General features: G+C 48.7%; 1 protein-coding gene across 1 annotated transcript in view; it reads left to right on the top strand.

Moving 5' to 3' along the window:
• The window catches only part of LOC147724784 (lymphocyte antigen 6E-like), a 56,691-nt gene that overhangs the window by 16,463 nt on the left and 15,573 nt on the right, over positions 1 to 24,655 (top strand). The window lies entirely within an intron of this gene.

Here is a 24,655-nt window from a genome sequence, read left to right as displayed (position 1 = left end):
TCACCTTGTAAAGCCCTGCACAACATTATACCTGTGTCAGGTATAATGTATGCAGGGTGGGCGTTCCCAAGCAAAAAGCCATGTAGAACTGACACAGTGAAATTTACAACATTTACCTGAGTCCCTCTATGCCATCACTGCGTCAAAATCCCTACGCTTGCTCAGATCAGGTGTAAGGAATGACCAAGGCTTTTTAAATTGGACTCACCTATCTGTTGTTGCGCATTGCTGGAGTTGCATCACTTTCATGAGCAACTCCACCAATGCGTCACTTTTGCGCCAAAACATGCGTCAGAATTTCTGACGCATCGGTCAATCCTTGCGCCATGGTTTGCCGTATTGTAAATATGGCATATCCATGGTGGCTTAGGGTTTCGTATGGAGGCGCAGGGAAACTGACTCATCTTTACAAATGCATCAGTTTCTTGTAAATCTTGCCCATGGAGTGGGCAGGGGAAAGCGAAAGACTGTGTGTAGTAATGCAATTTATGTGCTCTTTTAATATCTGTCAGAATCTTTATTCAGGTGTGTTCTTTGGAACACTCTATTGTCTTGTAATTTCTCTCTGGTTAGTTGCTCAGTGGCTGGTGAGAGAAAGATCACGTTCCTTCAGACTCTGAGTAAATAAATGTTTATGAGAATGGCGGAGTCACTGGCCGCCTTCACCACACTGTGCTACAGGTCACACCAGAGCCTTCCCCCTCTCTCCTTCCTAGCTCCGAGTCATTGGAGCCTCAGAGGGAGGGAGGGAGTTATGGATAATGCTGCTCAGCTCCTGGGTATTTCTGGTACATCTGAATGAAAAAAAAGCAGTTTAGCCAAGCTGGGGGGAACCAGGGGCTGACTTCAGTCCCTTTCTACAACTCTTGCTGTGAATGTTCAACAGCTAACAGCTGCGGCCCTGTGCACACTGTTAGCTGTTAAACAATCACAGCAACAGCAGTGAAACGAAGGCTTCAGAGCTTTGGGGATTTCAACCCCCTCAATCTCCGATGCCTCTGTTTTTATAATTAGGACATTCGGCCCTCTAGGGGAAGAATGTTCTAATAGCCTTATACCTTCTGTAGCTGGGCTGTACTAGCCATTAAAGGCCCTCATTCTTGTTAAAGGCACGCGCCTTCGGCTCAGGTTTTTAATGCTGTAGTGGGCCTTTTATGGCCGGTTTAGCATCTATGGCGGTCCATAAGGCTATAGTAGCACTATGCGCTACTTTGCTTCAAGGGGCCGTTCCATAAGTGGTACAGGGCCATTACCATGCAGCCACCCATTGGTTTTGATGCAAATCCCTGTCCACTAAGAATTGTAGACAGGGATTTAGGGCAAAAACGTTGGGTTTCTCGAGGCATGTGTAACGGAGAAAAATATTCTAATCTTGCCATACATTTTAAACTTTGCATGTGTGCTGCATTGTACCACACACATACAGAGTGGGAAAAGCAATAAGGCATACTTTTGTATAGGAAGTGTCTCCTTCCAGTACGTAACCTATGTATGACAGAACCCATGCACTATTATGCAAGGATATGTGCATTGGGACATAGCAGCCAAAATCTTGCCAGTGAGAGAAAATCAAGTGAAAAACTGTAGATATGGCTCTGTGTTTTTACTCCTTCTTTAACACAACAGAGAGCAGCAACTTTGATTGCTGTTGTGGTTGGCGCCACATTTTAGTAAATGTTCCCCCTTACTCCAACCTGGTATCTCAGGCGCAATGCAAAATGATATTATAGCTGATCATGTCCATTTTCCTTTAGATTTTAATAATTCACATCTGATATGGAAACTGCAACCATCAAGAAGCCGGGGATTCAGATGATGTATTGATGTTGATAACAAAAGAAAATTGGAAGGGTTGGGAAGCCACTCTGTGTAGCAGTTAGTAAAACAGGACCTATACCCTCTTTTTGGAAAGGTCATTAAGCCATCCAGATCTGTAAGAACATCAGTGGGACTAGCTTGGAGCATTGTAGCGCTTTTTGCAAGGAGAGACAGCGGGACAAGAAGTGATGTCCCACGGCTGGCAGAGAGATGACTGCGGGTTAGAGGCAGGGGGTAGTAACCAGTAGATGTTCTTTGTGACCCAGCTGGCCTCATAGTGGCTACGTATAGAGACTGAAACTCACCAAAGTTAGGAATATGTTTTGGGGTATCCTGCAAGTGACTGGAGAGGGTTCAGATCTTGATGTGATGTGATGTGATGTGATAGTTCATTTGTACCGCGCAACTATCACTCCAAGGAGCATCTAGGCACCCATAAGAGACCAGGAGATGTAGGATGGTCTAGCTGCTTAGTTTTTGCCAATCCAATTATTACAATAATACTATAACAGTGGTATCCTGTAGCTTAAAAATCCAGGTTTTTAATTCTTTTCGGAATTCTGTTTCTCTCTCTAGGGCCCTTAGATGAGATGGGAGAGTGTTCCATGCTTTCGAGCCTAACACTGACAATGACTTGCCCCCTCGTGTCCTGAGTCTAAAACCTGGGACAACCAACAAATTGGCATTTGAGGAGCGCAGAGTTCGTGTTGGATGGTACCTAGGGAACGTTTTCCGTAGATATGTTGGCCCTGAGGAATGGATTGCTCTAAATGTAATGATCAGTATCTTAAAGAGCACCCTTTTTATTATTGGAAGCCAATGCAAGATTTTTAGTGCCTCTGTTGCAGACGATGTGCAGCTTGAGGCAGCTGATTAGAGATTGGCCGGAGATGGTAACAAAATCTGCTGAAAGATTAGGGAAGACAAAGAACTAGGAGTTAATGTTGTCTGTGATGTGGTGTAAAATGGCGACTACTTGGGTGGTGGCTGTCTCCACTGTGTTGTGGTCTGAATCCAGGTGGTAGCCTTGATTGTCTTGAGTGGGTGATGCTGGCCTTTTCAATATTTCACGCCAGGATGGGAAGCTGTGCGATGGAACTGTTTCAATTAACTTTTTTAAAGAGAGGCAAGACTTGTCTTGGGTGAGAGTGGTATTGATGATGTTGAGAAGACAAGCGAAAGCATTGCCACAGGTCTAATTTTTTAAGATAGATGCTGAGTTAATGTTGTCTCCCTAATGCAGCTTTTAGAGATATAAGGAGGGTGGTAGATCATTAGATGAAATGTATGTCCAAGATGGTTCACAGGATGGGCTGTAAGGAGGGGTGGAAGTTATCATGTTGTGTGGTCAGCGTTGATGTTCTGCTCCCTAATTTAGTTAGTCTTGGTTGTAAAAAGCTTTGTTATGGTAGCGCATTTCTCTATCGAGCGGGCAGGAAGAATAGCTGGAATGGGATTCCTGCAATGTTTGATTGTTTTTAATCTAGGCTTGCTCTCGTGGTTGGTGGCCAAGTTGGTTAGGTGGGTGTTTATTGCTGCAGAGATGCACTGCCTATGGGTTAGGTGTAAGTCATAGCTCTTTAGCTCTTCTGTAGATTGCACCATTTCCTCTGTTACCAGATGGTAACTTTCTAACAGAGAATTACTGTTGATACCCAGGCATGGAGGGTATCCGTGTCTATGCATCGGGGTTAGCTGTGGTCAGAAGGACTTGGTCACAAGGATGAGTCTCCATGTTGGAATTTGTTCTGTAGGTGGTGACTAGTAAGAGACTTTTGTGCAGTGCATGTGTAAAGAAGATCTTGAAGGATCTCTGGGGATGAGTTGGGTACTGTTGTTCATTACCCCCAGGTCCCTTATGTCCTCGGCCCATTCAGAACTTATGGAGATAACCATCTCCTGACAGAAAATAAAAACAAGAGGAATGCTGGGATATCCCTACTGCCCCTCCCCCCGGGAGTACAAAGGTAGGATCTACCCAGCAGCCCTCCTGTTCTTTTTTTCTGTCTTCGACAGAATGGCTGATGGATGCTGCTGATGATAGGGGCTGCACCGGCTCCTGCTGGGCTTGAGTGGCGTGCAGTCCTCTTCTGGCTCCTCCTGCCCGGCTGCCTGGCTTCACGGGCAGGGGTGAGGTTCCTGATGTGTCTCCCCCCCGGCCTGCCGGGCTTGCTGAGGGGGATTGACTTCTTTGCAGCCGCTGTTCCGGTTTTCCGGCCCTTTGCGGCTGGCGCGCCGCCTCCCGGTTCCTTCCGGGTCGCTGTGCGCGTCTCCCCGAGCCTGGCCGGGTGGGAGACGCGCTGCGCTGGATGGTCGATCCCGGATCCGGCTGTTGGTGTGTGGGGGCCTTGCTGGTGCTGCTCAGGCCCCCGCTCCGGGTGAGTCCCGCTTTTGCGGTGTTTTTCCTCCCTCTGTCGGTGTTATGCTGTTTGTTGAGGATCGTTGCATGCCTGGAACGCTTGTGTTTGCGCTCCTGCCTCGGATGTCTCGAGGCTGCCGCTGCTGCTGAGGCCTGCCTGGGAGCGTGGTACTCGGTCTCCGGCTGCAGTTCCCTGGCTTCCCCCGGAGGGTGCTCGGATGCGGCGTTTCTTGTTCCGGTGTATTCCATTTGGTGCCTGTGCATGTGGCGTTACAGCACTTGCTGCCGACTTTGGTGCTGGTGTCCCATGTTCGGTCCTCGGCATTGGTTCTACATCCTGTGATTTACTGTTTGCAATGTGATGTTTTTTTCCTCCGTCAAGCGTTTTGGCATTTTGACAGGGTTAACTGTATGATGCCTCTCTCTGCTCCCGACGTCAGTGTGGAGGGGCCTGTGGCTTTCTGACCAGGGTGCGCACTGTACTGATGATATGCTTTGTGCTGACACACTTAAGTGGCTATACACTGTTGGGAGCGTGTTTGCTGCTACAGTTGCGTGACAGCTGGGCCGCTGCTCTCTCCCTTACTCTCATCTGGGGGGTGGGGGGGGTGCTACCTACCTCTGTGGTGGGGCTGCTCTGTCCCTGTCACTCTGCCTGTCGTGCCCTTTCGGCTTGGACGGACGACTTGGCGGTGCGTGGTCCAGGTTCTGGTCTCGGCGGGGGCGCTCTTCCTCCGGTGTTTCTCGGCGGATCTCCTTTTCTCGCGGTTCCTTCCGACTTGGCAGTGTTCCTCGGAGTCTGGGAGTGGTTGTGTTCTGTAGGCTGCCTCTGCCGTCTTTGGTGCTGCCACCCTTGGTTCGTGCCTCCCATCGACTCGCCACACTTCTGGGTGGGGCGCTGGGCTTTGGGTCTCGGTTTCTGGGGTGCTTTCCTGGGCCCGGGTCTGGATGGGTGTGTGCGCTGCTGCCTGCCGTGGTGGCTGGTTGGGCTGTTCTTTGGCCTCTGTTTTGTTCTGGGTCTGGTGGCTCTGTGGTCCTCTTCCCTTCTGGGTGTGCGGTTTCCTTTGGCCTTCCTGTGCACTTGTTGTGCGGGGGTCTGTGTGAGACGCTGTGCGGGGTGCTTTCCTTGTTCTCATTGCCTGCCTGTTCCGCTGCGGCTGGGTGTGGGTGCCTTTCTCCTTGTTGTGGGCTCCTCGCTGCCGTGATGCTGCTCGTCCGCCTCCTGGGTTGCCTTGGCTGGCACTTCCTTTTGCTGTGTTGGTTGGCGCTTTGCCCTCTGTCGGTCCTCCGGTCCCCTGTGCGGCGTTTGGTTGGCCTCCGCTCTGGCGGTTTTGCGCCTCTGTTTGGTGTCGGGGCTTGCTTGTGGGCTCTGTGCTGCCTTCCCTTTTGGGGTTTCCTGCTGCTGCTGTTTCAGGGGTCCGCGCTACCTTCGGCTGGCCCCGGTTCTCCAGTGGTGGACGTTCCGTGGGTCTGTTCCCTTGCTTCTCTTCTTAGGGGGTTCCCCTGCTCTTGGCGCCTCTGGGGGTGTTTGCCCTTTCTGTTTCTGGCTTGGGTTCCGGTCGCCTCTGTGGTGGCTGGTTCTTTTTGCTGCTCCGGCCTTTGCTTGCTCGTGGGTTCCCTGTGTGGTTGGGGTTTCCCTGCCTGCTGGTTTGCGCCTTACCCTCTGGTGCCCTGGTGTCGGTGTCGCTTCTTTTTCTGCTTCGGCGGCCTGTTTGGGTTGCCTTCTGCTTCCGGCTCTCTGCCCCGTCTGGTGGTGGGTCGTTGTTCCTGCTTCTTGGGCCACTGCGCGGTGGGTCCTGTGGGCTCCCCTCGTTCAGGTTGGCCTGCCGTCCTGTTCTTCCTCGGTGGTCTTGCCTCCTCTACGGGCTGGCTGTTGTGGCCTCTGCCCTGCTTGGGGTTCCTGGTTCTTTCCTTCCGGGTTCCTGGTCCTATCCCTCCTTTGCCTTGGCTGCGCCTGGTTCCTCTCGTAGGTGCCGTTGGTTCTTTGGGGTGCTCTCTCCTCTCTGCCTCTGCTTGGGGGGCTTCTGCTGCCTTGGGTCCGGCTGTTCTGTTCTACCCGGCCTGCGCCTGTTGTCGGGCGTGGTGCGTGGTGGGGGCCTGCTTGGTCCTTCTGGTGCGGTGGCCTTCCCTTTGCTGGCTGCTGCTGTTTCCTGGCGTCCCCTCCTGTGTCTGCTGTGTTGACTGCCTGGGGCCTCCTGGCGGCTGACGGGTCCTGTCATGCCTCCTATTCTCGGGGTTGGTGTGTTGTTCCCACGCTCCGCTGTCTGCTCGGTAGCTTGGTCTGGCCTGGTTGGTTTCTGCCTGGCCGCCTGGAGCTGCGGGGTGCGGTTGGCTTCTTCCTTTGGTTTTCTTCCCTGCCTCTTCTGGTTTTGGTGGTGGTGCGGGGTGGCCGTTGTTGTTGCCTCTCCTGGGCCTGTGGGTTTTTATCTCGCAGGATGTCTGCTGGGTCTGCCTCCCGGCCTGCTGGGCTTGCTGGGTGGCATGGCTTCCTCCTGGCCGGTGTTCCGGTTTCTCGGCCCTTTGGGGCGGGGGCGCCGCCTCCCCGTTTCTTCCGGGTCGCTCTGCGCGTCTCCCCGTTGCTTGGCCGTGTGGGAGGCGCGCTGCGCTGGTTGCTGTGGCCTGCGTTTGCTTCTGCTTGGCTTTCGGCCGTGGCTTTCTGTGGTGGCCTGTTGCCTTGGGCTTCCTCCCTGTTGGCTCCTGTTCTGGGCTGGTCTGCTTTCTGTTTGTGCGTCCTGCTCTGGGTTGCCTGGTTGTGCTCTTTCTGCGGTCCTGGGCTGCCTGGTTGAGTCTCTTCTGGGAGTTTCATGGGTGGCTTGGCACTTCTTTGCGGGTGCCCTGTCTGCCTGTGGGGTGGCTGGTCCCTGTGTCGTGGGGTTCCGGTTGCTTGTGGGTGTGGTGTGTTCCGGTCTGATTCTTGTTTCTGGCCGTCACGCTGTTGCCTTCTTGTTTTCCCTTCTTGCCTCTTCTTGGGTTCATTGGGGCATCGGCGGGGCTGTTGGCTCTCGGGCCTGTGCCCTGTTGGGGTCTTGCCCTCTTTGTCCTTCCCTTGTTTCGGGTTGGTTCTGCGGGTTGCTTTGGCTTCGGCTTTGGCTTCCTGTCTGTATCCTTGGTTGCGGCTTTCGCCGTGCGGGATTCGTCCCCTGTGCGTGCCCTGCCTTGGGTCTTGCCGGGCTGTGGGATGTGGTTTGCTTGTGCTTTCCTCCCTGGCTGCGGTTGCTTCTGTGAGGTCCTCTGGGGTGGTTTTGCCTCTGTCTCTCTGGCCTCTGGGTTTCTGCCCCGGTCCTTTGCTTGGGCTGTTTGGGGTCTTTGTGCCTGGCCTGTCTCTGGTTTGGCTTGGCTTGGCTGTGGTTGTTGTGTCCTTCGTGGTTCCCTTGCTGTTGTCTTGGGTCCTCCGGGTCCTTGGGCCGTCCGGTTGCACTCCTGCTTTGGTGTTCAGGTTTGCCTTCTTCGGGCTGTTGATTCCTGCTCCCGTTTCCTGCGCTTTGGCTGGTGTTCTGTTTTGGGGTTCCTGGGGTTCCTTCGGTTCCCTTTCCTCTTTTTCCGGGTTTCTTTGTCCTGGTTGGTTGCCCTTGTTGGTTATTCCTGCTCGGGTTTCCTGGAGGTGCTGGTTCTCTTTGCCTTGTGTCCTCGTCTTGCGGGACCTGGTGGCTTGGCTTCCTGGGGTTTGCTCTTCGTTCCCTGGTGTCTGGGTTTTCTCTCTTTCCCTGGCCTTGGGCTCGGTCTTGCCTTCCGGGTTGGGTTCTGGTGGGCTTCCGCTGTTCTTCTTTGTTGGGCCTTTGGTTCCTCTGGTCCGATTGTCTCCTGCCTGTTCTTGCGTGGGTTGTCTTCTTCTGCCCGTTTCTGGCTTGTTGGCCTGGTGGCTCTTGGCCTTTCTCTTGTTGGGCCTCTCTTCTGCTGTTGTCCCCTTGCCTGTGGTGGCTTGGGTGGCTGGGCTCTCCCTGTCGCTGGTTGGCTGTCGGGTGTTCCTGCGGTGGGCTGGTTGGCCTCTGTGGTGGCCGGTCTGGTCGTCTGGCTGTGCGCCCTTGCTCTTGTTGGGTGTCTGCTGGTCTGGTGGGGGTCCCTCTTGTTGGGGGCTCTGCTTGGGGTTTCCCCGGTTCTTCCTTTTTCCTTCTGCGGTTGCTGCCTTGGTGTGGTTTCCTGGGTTGGCTTCTGTTGGGTTGGGAAGGCCGGCTTTTTCTGCTTTGGTATTTCTCCATAAGTTCTGAATGGGCCGAGGACATAAGAGACCTGGGGGTAATGCTCTATTACTTACCGGTAATCTTCATTACTCCTGGTCCCGTTGTCCTCGGCCCATTCATACGCCCCTCCCTCCCTCCCGGGCTGCCGGCCTTCCTGTCTGGGCTTGTTTGTACAGTAGGGCTGCTGGGTAGATCCTACCTTTGTACTCCCGGGGGGAGGGGCAGTAGGGATATCCCAGCATTCCTCTTGTTTTTATTTTCTGTCAGGAGATGGTTATCTCCATAAGTTCTGAATGGGCCGAGGACAACGGGACCAGGAGTAATGAAGATTACCGGTAAGTAATAGAGCATTATGGTTTAGTGAACTGTTTTGACCAAAGGCAATGGTTGTGTGGACAGACCACATCACTGATGGAAGATTGTGATATGAGGTTGGTCATGTTGAAGCAATGAAGACAAAGGTGTTTCTTCTAGTGTGCATCAGAAGGGCCAAAGGTGGCCCTGGATACAGGTCTCCTGGAAATTGAAGTAACAAAACAAGGTGCTTTTGGTGTAGGAGTCAGAAGCTGTCTGGAGAAGGAAGGACCAGTAAATAAAGAAATTAGGGGTGGGTTGGGTGGTGTGTAGATGAGATGAAGTGTTACAGTCCGAGTTGCTGTCAGAGGATGTGGCAAAAAAGAGCTGGAGAAGGGCCACAATTATTGATGGATCCCTGGACAACACTGGGTTGATGGGGCATTTTCTCTTCATTGTCAAGCTGGGCTGTGGCAAAGAATCTCCGGTCTTGGGTAGCTCCACGGGCTCGGGCTCCTTGTCCTACCAGCAGCGCTTACAGCAAGACCTGCAGCTCTGTTGCTGAGTAAGGCAGAGTCTGAAAAGACCAATCTGTCTAGCCCCTGTCTGTCAGGTCATAGAAACTGCAGGCTTTTTACTCCCAGAGCTCTTCGAAGTCAAAATGTGAACTCGGAAACCTATGTCACAGAGCCGGCTTATACACACAAACTGGGGAATTTGTTGTCAGGCCAACTGGTCATTCAGATTCAAAGCCACCCTTGAAATTGTGGATGTATTCATAATAATGCCACTTGTGTCGTTCTATAAGTACAGCTGAGTTCCATGGAAACTGGTATCACATAATGTGCATAAGATGCCCAGTAGCTCTGATCTCATTCTGATGGCAGGGATTCCACGCTGCTCCTTGGATGTGCACATCTGTTCAAAACACTTCTTCCACCGATCAGTGATTGTTGCTGGGCTCAGCTCTCCTTGTCACACCTAGTCACATAGATGTCCAGGCAGCCCATCTTTTTTGTTGAGGTCTTTGGTAGGGGCCAGGCCATGGTCAGGGTCATTTATCTTGAGGGTAAAAAACACAATAGACTGGACTGCAGTCCTGGGAAATCAACAGTGGTGGAGATTATTTCAAGCAACCCACCCAGCACTTTTTTGTGTGTTATGGATGTGCCCAGATGTGGGTTAAGTGCTCACTGTGCCATAGGACTCGAGCTGCACTCAACCTATGAGGCCCAAGGTGGCTGACACAGGCCCGCATTGCTTGCATTCCTAACCAGAGTGCACCTGGCCTGGTGGCCATCCATCAAGTTTTTGTTTATCTCAGTTTGATCAGGGAAGGCGCACACACAAAATACATTTCAACTCCATCCCATCAATAGTAAACATTTGTAGATGGTAATAAATCAATTACCTGTTGCCAAAAACCCTCATTTGTAAACCTCTGTGATGAAACATCACTTCCTCAGTCGTTGTCAGAAGGAGGCCAACATTGAAACAGAACGCTTCTTTGACAAGTCTTACTTATGTATCCTCGTGGACCTGTAATTTATAATGAGCAATTTCAACCACTTAGGCCTGGTTACACTTTGAAGTTAAATCTTCACATTCAAAAACTCCCAACCTGTGTTATAAAGGTGTTCCTCGGAAGGGATAAGCATTGCACAACTTCAACCATGTAAGGAAACTGGCGATAAAAGAGACACAAGTATACTGTGTACCATTATATATCGAAAAACATTGTCTTCTAACAAACTACCCACTACTTTCCTTTCACAGAATTTTTCCAGATACTTTTTCGGGTTTGGAGTGACGGACTTTTAGCCCCTGCACCCTTGAGCAACAGGCTGTGGGATGAGAAGTGAGCTTTCACAACACCCTGCATCCAGTTATCCATAGAGGGCTCAGGGGGAGGACTGACCTTGGGCCTGACTCCGCAAACCTGTGGGCGCAGACCTCTGACTGCTTTTAATAATCAGTGCATAGAGCTCAATGCCCAGGGCCCTAGGCCATGTGCAACATGGACACGGCGCAGGGTGTGATCTGTGACCCTGCACCGTGCTTCCAGCACATGTTCCCAGCTGAGCACGGCCTTTATGTATGCACAATCTGTCGTGCACAGTTGTTGGCATGCACAGTGGGGCCTTGAATGACCGCATGACTTCAGCCACAGCCTGCAGCCGGTTAGGAAAGTTCCCTGGTAAAGAATGATCGAGAAACTAAGCGAATAAAAGCAGGATTTAATCACAGGCTTTGGTCGAAAAATTGACTAAGGATCATTTATCAGCTTTAAATGATATAAAACAGTCAGTCAGTCAGAAGAACTTTATATTCGGCAATTACTGCCATAAAAGCACAATAATATTACATTATAAACATCACGTCATAAAAAAACATATTAAGATTAAGAAAAAATGGGAAATAGGAACCGAATGGTAAGACATTTTACATTCAAATCCGAGGAAACAAGTAGGTAGCGGAGAGAAGAAGATTTTCACTCCTTCAAGTTATTAAATCATAGGGTACATTAGGCAAGGGCGCGTATGTTGATTGAGGGCAGTATATCACAGCTTTTGGGAGTTATGTTATGTTACGTAATGCTTATATAGCGCATGGCTACCCCAGCAACGAGGCATCCCAGCGCTTGCAGACAGGTCCAATCACATAACAGCCGGAGGAATGCGGTAGGATATCTATTCACCGCGGAACCCTAAATAGAAGAAAACAGCCAAGTTTTTACTTGTTTTCGAAAATGTAGGTGGTTTGTGATGGAACGTACACCTAAAGGAATAGAGTTCCAGAGTTTTGGGGCCCGAAACCTAAAAGAACGGCCACCAACTCTGCACCTCCGAATCTTGATGGTACAAGCAAGGAAGAGGTCCGCAGACCGGAGTGCACGCTGTGGAACATAGAAGGAGCAGATTCCTTGCAAGATTTTAGGACCTAGACAATGTAACATTCTATGCATAACACACAAGGTTTTAAATTGAATGCGTTGTTTAACGGCCAGCCAATGGAGCCTTCGCAAAACCTGAGAGGTATGGCAACGTTTTGGTAAGCCGAACAGGGTACGAGCTGCCGCGTTCTGAGCTTTCTGTAGTCTATTGATGACTGTCAGATTGGACCCAAGCATTAATACATTGCAATAGTCTAGATGGGATAAGACCATAGCCTGGACAATTGTCTGACGGATGGAAGGTTCAAAGAAGCCAAGAATAGGTTTCAGAGAGCGCAGGCGGCCATAGCAAGTACCAGCTATCCTCTTCGCATGGGAATCTAGGGTGAGAGCATCATCTAAGATCACACCCAGATTCTTAACTTCCTTCTTAGGCATAGGCGGTGAGCCCAATGTAGGGGGCCACCACCGCTCGTCCCAACAGAGGATATCATCATATGGCACAGTTCATTAAAAAATATAAATAAGCTAAAAAGCATATATAAAACAGTATTTCCTGGAAACCATCAAAGTGTATTTTTTAAATATTTGTGTGGGCAAAATGTACACCCATGTTATTGGTGAGTGTGTGTATTAAGTGCGAATTCTACACAATAAATCAAAATGACAGGTAAACTAGATTCTCATCACCGTACTTTGGTTGAACATTAATTTGGTATACATAGAAACACATAGGCAGTATGTAAGTAGGTAATAGCGGTATATCAGTCTGATTTTCAGGGCATGTTTTTTGGGACTGAATCATCATTTCACATTTTTCTAGAAAGCTGTGTATCATTTGAACTCTTATTTGCTATCTGGCACCTGTTGGGTTAATTAGTTTTGGCCCTCTGGGTACGTTAATGGGGTCTTTGCCAGGCTAGATAAATGGCCCTTATTGATTAAAAACACAATACATTCCTTGTGTTAGAGCAATGCAATGATATTATTGTGCTGTTCCTACCACCCTACGCTTTTTGAGCAGCAACAGGGTGCGCATGACAGCAGTTTAGGAGCTATTTACTTTCAACAAAAGGCTAAGAGCGGTCGGTTGTATAGTGCTTTTTAGACACAAGGGGGGTCATTAGGATGTCGCCCGCCATCCTTTCGGGGAATGGGACTGCCCGCCGTAACGGCAGGGGTCCCGTGTGGGCAATGAGGATGCACCCGCCACAGTGGCGGGTGCATCCTGAATTCCTGGCATTGTGGCGGGCGGTGCACTCAGCACCGCCCACCACAATGCCAGGAAGGCATATTGTGCACTTCCATGCACAACATGGCAGGCACCGCGCGTTGCCTGCCATGTTGTGCATGGAACTGCTAGGGGGTACCATAGGTACCCCCCATGTGCCACCGCCCACCATCCTGGGCGCCCGCAACAGGCCCCGAAACAAAAACACTGCATGCCTTTCCGTGGCAGCAACGCCGCCACGGAAAGGCACCCTCCTGCCTGCATACTGATATGGATGGCGGTGTCTAGCAGACACCACCACCATATGAAACCCTTTTCCCCCCGTCATACTAATGTGGTGGGGGGAAATGGGTGACGGGCGAGCTAGGATGTAGGGCGGATTGCCGCCGCCATGCCACCGCCATGCGGGCGGTGGCGATCCGCCCTACATCCTAATGGGCCGCAAAATGTCAGGTTTACCAAAAAGATGACCATGTTGTCTATAAATATTATTATACTTGAATTTAAGTCTGATAAAACAGGATGATTACATGAATACATTGAAGTACCTAACACAGGAAAAGCACTTGTAAACATGTGCAAATAAAGATGTGCTTGATGGTACCCTGTATAGAAAACCTGAGCTGAGTTGTCATCGGTGTGGGTAATCGCTTCTTTGCCTGACTGAATGGGCAAGTGTTTACTTTACATGCACAGAGTTAGCACATGGGTCTTCTTAAGCACAGCAACCAGGGACAGAAAGTGCACTGTGGGAAGATTCATTTATACCAAACTGGGCTGCTATCTGGGCCAGCACATATGATGTGCCACATCATGGCCACCATAATGGAAGGTCTATTAATATTATTATTAATTCCCAGAGGTTTCCCAGCACCCTAGGACCAACGCAGAAAAAGAGGGAAAACATTATTGGTTAAATAACCACGTTGCAAAAGTTCTTATAGATGCTTTCATGCCGAAGTGGTGTGGGGAGTGAATTCCTTAGTGGGGGGGCCAGATAAGAAAAGGACCAGCCACCCACACACGTCCGTCTGATCCTAGGGACTAGAAATTTGGCCTGAGTGGAGGATCGGAGAAGACGTGTTGAGAAGTAGGGATGGACTAAGGCACTCAGATACTGTGGTGCTATGCCCAGCTTAATTGTATGCATATAACACAGGGCCTTACATTTAATGCGGTTCTCCATCCTAAGCCAATGGAGGTCACGGAGGGAACCTGAGATAGAGGCCTTTCTAGGCAACTGGCAAAGCAGTCTTGCCACAGAGTTCTGTACTACCTGCAGTTTCCGTACCACCTCCGTGTTGGCTCCTAAATACAGGACACTGTCATAGTCCAGCCTAGAAGTAATCTGAGCTGGGATGGGGCAGTGAGATAAATAACGGTGATGGATCAAGCCCTGATCTTTGGACTGGGTAAGAGTGGTCTGCTTAATTCAGACACTCTGTTCATCACCACCCCCTTTTCTTAATCGTTTTTGGCCACTATAGCTGTGGCAGGGTATACTCAGACATGAGTCCCTTTCTCACTGCTCCATCAGGATTCAAGCAAGCCGGGCCGAAGACGGCTGAAATGCCAGAAACCGGTCCCCGGTAGCTTGTCTCCTTTCTGGTGAAGAATTGGCTTGGTAGTTTAGTCTGCCCTGTTCCCATGATGCACTGGGCCAGGGACAGACTGATTTGCATATAGCCAGGTTCTGTGCTGGGATGGGGCAGTGAGATAAATAACGGTGATGGATCAAGCCCTGATCTTTGGACTGGGTAAGAGGGGTCTGCTTAATTCAGACACTCTGTTCATCACCACCCCCTTTTCTGAATCGTTTTTGGCCACTATAGGTGTGGCAGGGTATACTCAGACATGAGTCCCTTTCTCACTGCTCCATCAGGATTCAAGCAAGCCGGGCCGAAGACGGCTGAAATGCCAGAAACCGGTCCCCGGTAGCTTGTCTCCTTTCTGGTGAAGAATTGGCTTGGTAGTTTAGTCTGCCCTGTTCCCATGATGCACTGGGCCAGGGACAGACTGATTTGCATATAGCCAGGTTCTGAGCTGGGATGGGGCAGTGAGATAAATAACGGTGATGGATCAAGCCCTGATCTTTGGACTGGGTAAGAGTGGTCTGCTTAATTCAGACACTCTGTTCATCACCACCCCCTTTTCTGAATCGTAGAAGTAATCAGGGCCTGGACCACAGTTATTTGTGTGGGACTATGTAACATCCAGATGATTTGTTTGAGCCATGTTAGGATGGTGAAGCATATTGATGTCATGCATGTCGTAAGACAAGGGAGTCAGCATACTTGTTTATGTGCAGTGACATGTATGTACGTATCATAGGTGTGCTGACATTTAGTCAGACTGGTTAGTCACAATGATAAGCTACTTTTAGATCTAGCCCGGCCAAGTGCCACGCATCTGGTATCCGAATAATGCATTTCCTATTTTTTGTCTCACCACCACAAGGCCCTGAGATTGTCACACATATTACAAGCTCTCTGCCAATAATCAGTTAGTATTTACAGCAGCGCTCAGCTCCTGCAGTGACTTGGAGGAAATACATGGCTGCTCCTTGCTGCTTTCTGGTTTCACAGCGCTCAAAGTGCCAACTATGGGACTGCAGTGGCAGAGTTTTGCTGTCGCCTGAACTGCAAGGCTGAGCTACCTCCTCGGAGTCTCACACTCTCACTGATTGGGTAGCAGACTTATTCTACAAAAGGAGCTTAATTTACTATATTTTGACTCACAGCAGCGCAGCAAGCTTTCCTGCTGCTGCGCTGCTGTGTTTCAGAAGAAAGAGCAGGAATGTGCCATATCTACAAGATATGGCTCATTCCTGTCCTCCTCTGTGCCAGTGCACAAAATGCAGATATGTGCCAATACAGGCACTTTTGCGCCATGGTGCACAGTGCCTGCGTTGCAGGGGTGATTGTTTATGTGCAGGAAGGGACACTTTCCTGCACATAAGCAATAATTAAAGGTGATTTGGTTCTTCTATGTGTGCTGCAAAATGCAGCACACTTAGAAAGAGCAAAAAACGAGGCGAAATAAGAGTATTTATCCTCGATGCGCCATTCCTACCCGTCCTCCGGTGAAGCAAAGGATTCTGATGCATTCCCTGGTTTACTACACTTTGTAAATCAGGGAATTAGTTAAGTTCCATGGATGTTGCATGGGAACAACCACAGCAACACACAAGGAATGCTGTTTCATGCAGAGTAATATGTGAAATGGGCTCAGATTTACAAGGCCATGAAAAGTCACGCAGGTGACTAAAAAAGAGATGCACCGGCAGTGCAATCAGCTTGTAAATGAGGCCCGAGGCGTGCAGCATTACAAACCACATACCTATGCAGCACCTATTCTGAACACTGTCTGTGGCTGATTCTCAGACATTCTAAGCCCCAGGAGCGGTTGTATAACGGAACCCCGCATTCTTTTTCTACGCATGCCTTTACTATGTGAGCAATAAAACGAATGAGTCATTACCACGCATTCCTTTACCTCGCAAGTCGTTACAACAACTTGCCTTAGGGAAGCGCTGGACTTTGGAGTAGTATATTTTACTTTTCCAACTCCAGTCTGAGCAACAGTAGTGATCTAGAATACAGTTGCACTTGTCCATGGGCCCTGGAAATATTGAGTGTCCACTTTCAGCCCCATCATTTGACAGAACACCTCCTCTGGCTGTGGTACAAGTGCCTAGAGAAACAGAAGTGGGGATATTATAATCACTGAACTCCACTGCCCCTTTAGGATTATCAAACAGGTGATATTTTGTTGGCATACATGGCACTCTTTGCATATGTTAGTCAGTGTTCCACTGTCCCAATCCTCGACATATTGATTACTTACTTCTGGCCATGGCTTCTATGACACCCCTGCACACCAGACAATATTCTAGCTATGCTGGATTGAGGTTTCAAATGTCAGGGTAAAGTCTAAAGAGAACCATATTTGACTCATGTAAGGTAGATGTGCTAGGGTGTGGCGTTCGTTAGTGTAGCAGATAATGTGTGCCTTTAATTCTTTTGCCTGGGCCCAAGACACGGAGATACACACGACAGTGCTAGCATTATGACTGTTATTGCTTCCGGAAGAACGTTTGCATCCAGGCATGAGCGTTTCAATAGTGTTGCTACAACTGTAAGATCATGTCTACATTGATTGAGACTAAGACTCACCGTCGAGGGTCTCAACGCATTAAATCCACAATCCCGGGCGTTTCGGACAATCAGCACTATGGAGTCTTTTATACATTTGTAAAGGATAAAATAACACAGAACATATTTCTTTACCTGTGACCGTGGCAGATTTTGTTCAGTTTCAAGTTTAGAAAAAAACGGAAGAATTCTCTTTTGTCAATAAGGGAATCAATATTTATTGTGGAAGCAAAATGTAACCAATAAGTCCAGAAAGAATCCCTGGAGTACTTTTAAAAATAACGGTCTGTGAAGACCACCCCAAAGCATGTATTTTAGGGACACACCAACAACCAAAGTATAACGTTTACAGTCTTTTATTAAAACAAAAAACTAGAATTTAAAATTTCAGAAAAAATAAGTCATTTTTCTGAAAATATACAGTGTATACAATGCGCATTACCATTTCATATTAAAAATATACCAAAATGTAAACCTACATGTCTTAATCGGGCAATAAGCACGTCCAAGTCCCAAATTTGGGGTAAAAGGCCCCTTCTTTGGACAGGTAGGCAATACAAACATATGTATATACAGATCATAATTCAAACATATTCCAAACGAACACCCACCGCCCCTAAGCAATATCCCCATGGCAACTATTACCCAACCTTGTTCGGCCTAATCCTCCTCCCCAAACCCCTATCTCCCTCTCCTGCCTACCTCTTGCCTCCAACTTCTCTCTCTTGCTTCCCTCTGTCCGAAGCTATTCCTAATGCCCCCTACCCTTTCTGCCTGTCTTCATCTCCTCCAACTCTGCCGCCAGGAAAAATCCTAACTCAGGCGTTTTTCCTGTCCCTCCCCTCATTTACCAGGAATTCAAGAAAACTGGACACTTGTCATCAGTTATATTTATAAAAGAGTACCACTGTCGCCAAACAGGTGAAAATATTTTGTTCAGATATAAAAACATGTGCTACCTGAAGGCATAAAACTCATCCTGTTGCCAAACAGTTAATCACTTATCCACAAGAAACATATGTCGAGAAAAACTACCATCATGAACTAAATAAATACAACATTTTTGTGGGGGTGGGGAGGATGGGGGGGGGTGGAGGATGCTAAATGGTAAGAGTAGAATGTGGAGGAGGGTGGGGGGAAAAATGGGGGACATGTTTATTAATGAAATATTTTTTTTTTAAACTGTTATGTTACTGTAAACATCCCCAGTAATGCTGTCGCTCCAACAGCATGAGTTAAACACCATGTGTGTATACCCAAAATCTTAGAATTCATTACTTTTATGTTTCAAATATAAATTTCATTTCCAATAAAGGACAAGTGAACACCATCGTGCCTAAAAAACTGGTAATCTTCTTTAGTAATCTCATCATGAACTAACCAATATAATCTGTTAATAGAACAAAAACGTTCCAGTTCTCTATTCACTTTCCTTCTTGCTCTTTCCACAGCAGTAAATCTCTCTGCCCCCCTCCAAATTCTGTGAGGCATCAGCGCGGTTAGGATGAGTTGTGTGTTGGGCCAAGTCTTTGAGATAAGTTCCAAATCTGATTTCATTTCTATCAGTAGCCCAAGCCCTGATAACTGGACTAAATCATTTCACCTAAGAAGTAACATGACTACTTCTGGTTTGTTCTTAACTGATAACTCACTCATTAACGGCATGAGCTGACCCCACTTCATGCCGCTTTTTCCCCCACCAAGACAGCAAATCTTCTTCAGACTAAAAACCAACATTTTTCCCAAAATGCAGTTTTTCCACCTGTTTTGCTGTCCACTTGATGAATGAGTGTCCAATAATCCAAACTTGATGCTGTGACATTGTCTAACCTGCCTCCAAACCTGAAAAGAGAAAAATAAATATCCCCACGTTTAACTGTCATGCTCTAACTTCCTAATATAACGCAAACAACAATCCGAGGACCAGCGCCCCAGTTTTTTAACATGGCTAATGGAAAACCCCATCTGGCAGCTTCTGAGGCTGCCCCAATGCGGAATGAGTGTGTACCAAAATTGGTTGGATTCTTCCCAATTCCCTTTAATGACTTCCGCAATATTGACAGCAATTGTGAGGCTTTTAGATGATATCCATCCAGGTGCTGAAAAATAAAGGTTGAAGTTGCACCTCCTACTATTAGAAAATATAACCATGCTTGTTTAGGGCATAAAGGACCACCTATAGCTTGCAAAATTACTTTTGAACCTTTGCTTGTTTGGTCGGTTTTTGAGTGCTCAAGAAACATTTCTATATTTAAATGCACCAAGGACATTAATTAATGGCAATCCCTAAAAATTCAGATATTCTGAAGGCACCAAAAAAGAACCAAATCATGCACAATTTGAACAAATGAAATTCAAAAGCGGAAAAATAAATCTTATGAAGATTGAGTGTTATCTTATACAACAGTTTTAGAGATATTTGCTCTCTTTAGTTCTGCCCTCTATTTTTTGTCTTTGCCCAGCCTTGCATATTCTCCTACCCTTTTCCCCTGCCTATGTCTCTTATCCCTAGAAGAACTTTCCTTAAAGCGATATCCCTGCTAGCTTTCCAGCTATTGTAGTAGAAGAAATGTTCTTGTCAACATTAAGCATAATGAACTTAACTATATCCTCTCTGCGCTGTTGTAACCCATCGCTATCATAAACTCTATACATTGCACATGAGTCTAAGAACTCCAGCCAAGCTCTTCTGTATGCCAGTTTGGTACCCTTTGCTAATGAGTTTTTGACGAATTGATGAGCATTCATATCGCCAAATCCCATATCTCGCTGGGTATCTGAGCATTCCGTATTTTGCTCCGGGCGCAAAACCATGGAATCTCTCCCTCTGAGAACGAGATAGAGCATCTGCGATGTTATTTTCCAATCCTGAAATATGTTTAACTTTAAATATAATGTTAAACTTTAAACAACCTAGCATAAAAGTTTGCAATAACATCAACATCTGTTTGTCTTTGGCCTTCTAACTGTTGATTAAGTAAACTACTGTCTTATTATCTACATTGAATAGCACTGTTCTGTTTGCCAGTTTAGTTCCCCATACTGCCAGAGCCACTATCAATGAGAAAAATTACAAGAAAGCTATACTTCTCTTTTCAGCAACCCACCTGGCTGGCCATCTTTCTGCACACCACTTTCCTTCCCACGAAAGGCCAAAACCATTGGCCCCAGAAGTGTCAGAGAAAAGTTGCATCTGCCAAATGAAATCTTCGTCCAGTTACCAGAGTGTCACACCGTTAAATTTTGTCAAAAATGTGGACCATACCTCAAAATTTGCTTGCATATGTGCCGTTAACCTGATTCTATGATGTGGTAGCTTGATACCCGACATAGAAAAACCCAGACGCCTGCGAAAGGTTCTGCCTGCTCGTATAACCTTACAGGCAAAATGTAGATGACTTCACAAACATGGGGCTTCCAATAATGTCAATTTTTCAACCTTATGTGCATAATCCAATAGCCTTCTTATTTCAATTATTTTCTTCTCAGAGAGCCTGGCCTGCATCCTATTGGTATCTCTTTCAATTCCAAGATATGAGAGACAACAGCTGGGGCCTTCTGTTTTGTCCTCTGCTAAAGGCACACACATGTCCTGTGCAAATATTTTGAAATCCTGTAGCGCCTTTTTACATTGTTGGGAACCGGCCCTACCCATAAATAAAAAGTCGTCAAAGTAGTGTGTCACTCCGATATGCCCTGTACGAAAAGAAAATCACCCCTGCAGGAAAGAGCTGAAGGATTCAAACAATCTGCAAGATATAGCACAACCCATGGGGAGAGTCTTATCTACAAAAAATTGACCTTCAAAAAAGATTCCCAGCAACGAAAAATCAGAGGGGTGCACTGGCAATAACCTGAAAGCTGACTTAATATCACATTTTGCTAATTCCGAATTCTCCCCTGTGTTCCTTATCATTGCTAAAGCCAAATCTATAGAGGCGATTTGGACCATGGAATCTTCTCTTCTCATTGACTGAAAAACATTGGGGCCATGATAGGTGGTGGATCATTCTAAATTCCCCTTCAGTTTTCTTACGGATCACTCCTAAAGGTGAAACAATGAGATTATCTAATGGCAAAGAATCAAAAGGCCCTGCCATCCTTCCTTCCTTTCCTTCTGTCAGTAGTTTTTCACAACAATATGTGGAAATGCATTTGCAGATTTTACATTTTGCGCAAATCTGCGACATCTTGATATCACAATTTAAATCCTTCATTGACACCCCATTCTAACAATGCTGCTTCTTGCGTATTAGGGTAAACATGTAACCATTTACATAAATTGCCCACCTTCATTGAAGCAGAAGACCTTGTTTACAGACTGGAACACAAAACCTCTTCCTCTGTTTGGAAAACCACATCCCCAATTTGATTACTCACCGAAACATTGCATAGCTGCGTATTTTCCCCCGCACCTTTTTTGCACAGCACCATTTATTAACCCTTTCGCTGCGGCGGCTATTCCACCGCAGAGGTAAAGGGGCGGGGCGGCCGCGCGGCCGCCGCATGCTGGTGACAGAACCGCTCCGTCACCAGCTACAGTTGAGCTGTGCTGGTGACGGAGCGGTTCCGTCATGACCCGCCCTGCTCATTAAAACTGCTGCGCAGGCGCGAAATCAGCACCGCGCAGGCGCGGCGGCCGGGCCATGACGGAACCGCTCCGTCATCAGCACAGCTCAACTGTAGCTGATGACGGAGCGGTTCCGTCATCAGCAGGGGAGGGGTTAAAATTCCAGCATGTGCTGGAGACAATTGTCTTTGGTCTGTTCCAAGTGCCCTCCCCCCCAGGGTGATCTGTTCTGAAAGGGCCGATAAGAAACCGCTAGACCCCTAGCCGTGTGCATGGATGGTGGAGGCCGTTGAGAGTACATCCATTGGACCCAGTGCTCCTTATCGACCTCCCCCCATGGTTTTTCTGGCATTAAAATAGTCTGGCTCTGAACTCCACATCATAGTGTAACCAGGCATTGCCCCCACATTCTGTTGCTGCCTTCCGAATCGTGTTTAAGTACTTGAACAGTGCATGTGTCTATATTTGTTGGTACCATTGGTCTCTTTGCCAATTCACATGCTTCCTCCTTTGAGCCTTCTTTTATGGTTTAAATCTTTTATTGAGTTTTCAGAACAGGAAAAAACAAGCGGGCCACAATTCCCCATCAGATGCAATAGCAATAAAGTTGTAAGGCAAAGACCCCAGGCTTAAGGTAGCAAATACATTGTCATTGTCGTAAGGATAGGGTCTTGTAACAGGAGAACCAGGCCCCGAAACCTCCCCCCCCCAACCCCCTCCTTGTCCACAAAACAGAATAATAGGTAAATAAAGATCACTGCTTCGCCACGCTGAGTCCATAGGTCAGACATCAGCCCTTGGTTTCTGCCTGCGCGGCCGGGTTTTAGGTTCCTTGAGTGGAGTGTCAGCGAGGCGTAGCAAGCGCAAATAGCGCGGGCAGCTCAATTCCCTGAACTCTCCCTTGAGTATAGTCATAAATGGCCGCCATAGGTCTGCAAAGTCTTCTACCCTCCCCTCCTTCGCTAATGTCAGCTTCTCCATCCCTAATATCATCCATAGCCTATGGAGCCAGCCAGTGTGTATGGGAGGTTGAGTGGTCCTCCAGTGCGCCACAATGTTCTGGACGGCCGCCCCCAGCGCAATTGCTAAGAGCCTCCCTCTCCTGGACTTCAAGGGGTACATCAAAGCGTTAGGGAGTCCAAGCAAAACATAAGCGGGGAACCGGGGGAGTTGGGTGTCTAAGTGGGAGTCTATTTCATCTAGGATCGAGTTCCAATAGGGTTGTAAGCGGTCACAGCTCCACAATAGGTGTTCTAGCATGCCAAGTTGCCCACATCCCCTCCAGCAGCGATCACTAATGCGGGGGTCTCATCGGTGCAGGCGATCTGGTGTGTGGTACCAGTCGGTGGCCACTTTGGTCAGGGTTTCGGTAAGGCCCATGTAAGCGGAGTGTCTGGCTCTGTGGTATATGCCTTCCCATTCTTTGCGTGTGAGTTGTCTCCCTAAGTCTCTCTCCCACCTGGCCTGCCCCGCATTGTATGTGTGTATGTCGGTGAGGAGGAGATGCTGGTATAGGTCGGAAATCAGTTTCTTATCCGAGGTGCGTGTCATTAACCACTTTTCGTACGGGTGAGGAATCGCTGGGCGCCGGGTTTGACCGCCGGCTGCAAGGCCCAGTGCCGGACCTGTAGATAGTGCAGCCGTTCAGCTTCTGGTATGCCATAGTCCTCCTTCACCTTCTGAAATGGAAGGATGCCATTTAGATCGAATAGGTCTCCCAGAGCTCTACATGGCGAACGTCTCCAAGTAGCGATTGCCCTGGGGTCCAGACCTGGGGAAAAGTCTGGGTTAATAAAAAGCGGGGTCATCGGGGAAGGGAACGAGGTAAGGTCATGTGTGACTGCTACTCTCTCCCATACATCTAGCACGGTGCTCCTGATTTGTGATGCGTAGAGATTGGGAGGCCTATGGCTTCCTGGTAAAAACGGAATCCCCTGCCGGGGCCTGCCCGCCACAGCTTGGTCTTGGAAGAGCCAGTGTTTGCCTGACTCCAACTGGTGCCAATCCACGAGGGTGCGGAGTTGTGTCGCCCGATAGTATAAGGCGAGGTCTGGCACTCCGACCCCACCGTGCGCGGGGGGGGGAGTATTGCAATCGCATGCTTAAAGCGCGGGCGACGACCGTTCCAAACAAAGCGGGCCAAGTCGGACTATGTACGCTGAAGCCAGCCCGCGGGGGGCACAGAGGGAGTGTCTGAAACACATAGAGGATCTGTGGCAGCAGAGTCATCTTGGCGGCCGCTATACGTCCCAGCCAGGAGAGTGTGTGTCGCTTCCACCTCCTGAGTTCGTCACTGAGGCGCGAGCGAAGCCTGGTATAATTGTCCTCCGCGGGGCCTGAATGGTGGGGGCCAGCAGTACTCCCAGGTAGGGGATAGTGGAGTCGGACCATTGTAGATCAAACTCGCTTTGGGCCTCCGCAAGCACCTCCGGTGGCATGGATATGTTCAGGGCCTCCGATTTCTCTACATTGATTTTAAAACCCGAGGCTAGCCTGAAAGTGTGGAGCTCAGTAAAGAGCGCTCGGAGGGATTGCATTGGGTCCGTCAGGGAGAGCAGAATGTCGTCCGCATAGAGGCTAATCTTGTGCACGTCCCCGACGAATGGAATGCCCTTGATAAGGTTGTGGTGTCTGATCCGCTGTGCTAGTGGCTCCATGTAGAGGGCAAATAGTATTGGGGAGAGCGACACCCTTGCCTGGTGCCCCTGCCAATTGGGAAGCGCGGGGAGGTATGCCCATTAACCCGGACCGTGGCATTAGGCTGGCCATAGCAGTTCAATATGCGGTTATGCAGCGTTTCCCCCACTCCGAATCGCTGCAGGACCAGCTCCAGATAGGGCCAGTGCACTCTATCAAATGCCTTTTCGGCATCGACAGTGAGCAGCATGCAGCCAGGCCTCGTCCGCGACCCGGCCTCTATGAGGTGGAGAACACGTTTAGTGTTATCACTGGTCTGCCGCTGGGGAAGAAAGCCTGCTTCATCAGGCTCCACTAATTGCTGCATATAGGGCGCCAGTCTATTTGCGAGAATGCCCGTGTAGAGCTTAAGGTCAATGTTTAAAAGGGAGATCGGTCTGTAAGAGCTACACCGGGTATGATCTCGGCCAGGTTTGGGTATAACCGATATTGCTGCCTCTAGCAGATCCGCGGGGATGGCA

The sequence above is a fragment of the Lissotriton vulgaris genome, chromosome 4_1 (assembly GCF_964263255.1).
Source record: "Lissotriton vulgaris chromosome 4_1, aLisVul1.2, whole genome shotgun sequence".
NCBI lineage: Eukaryota > Metazoa > Chordata > Amphibia > Caudata > Salamandridae > Lissotriton > Lissotriton vulgaris.
The sequence above is the reverse complement of the archived record's forward strand: the minus strand, read 5'-3'. Positions and strand labels throughout refer to the sequence as shown.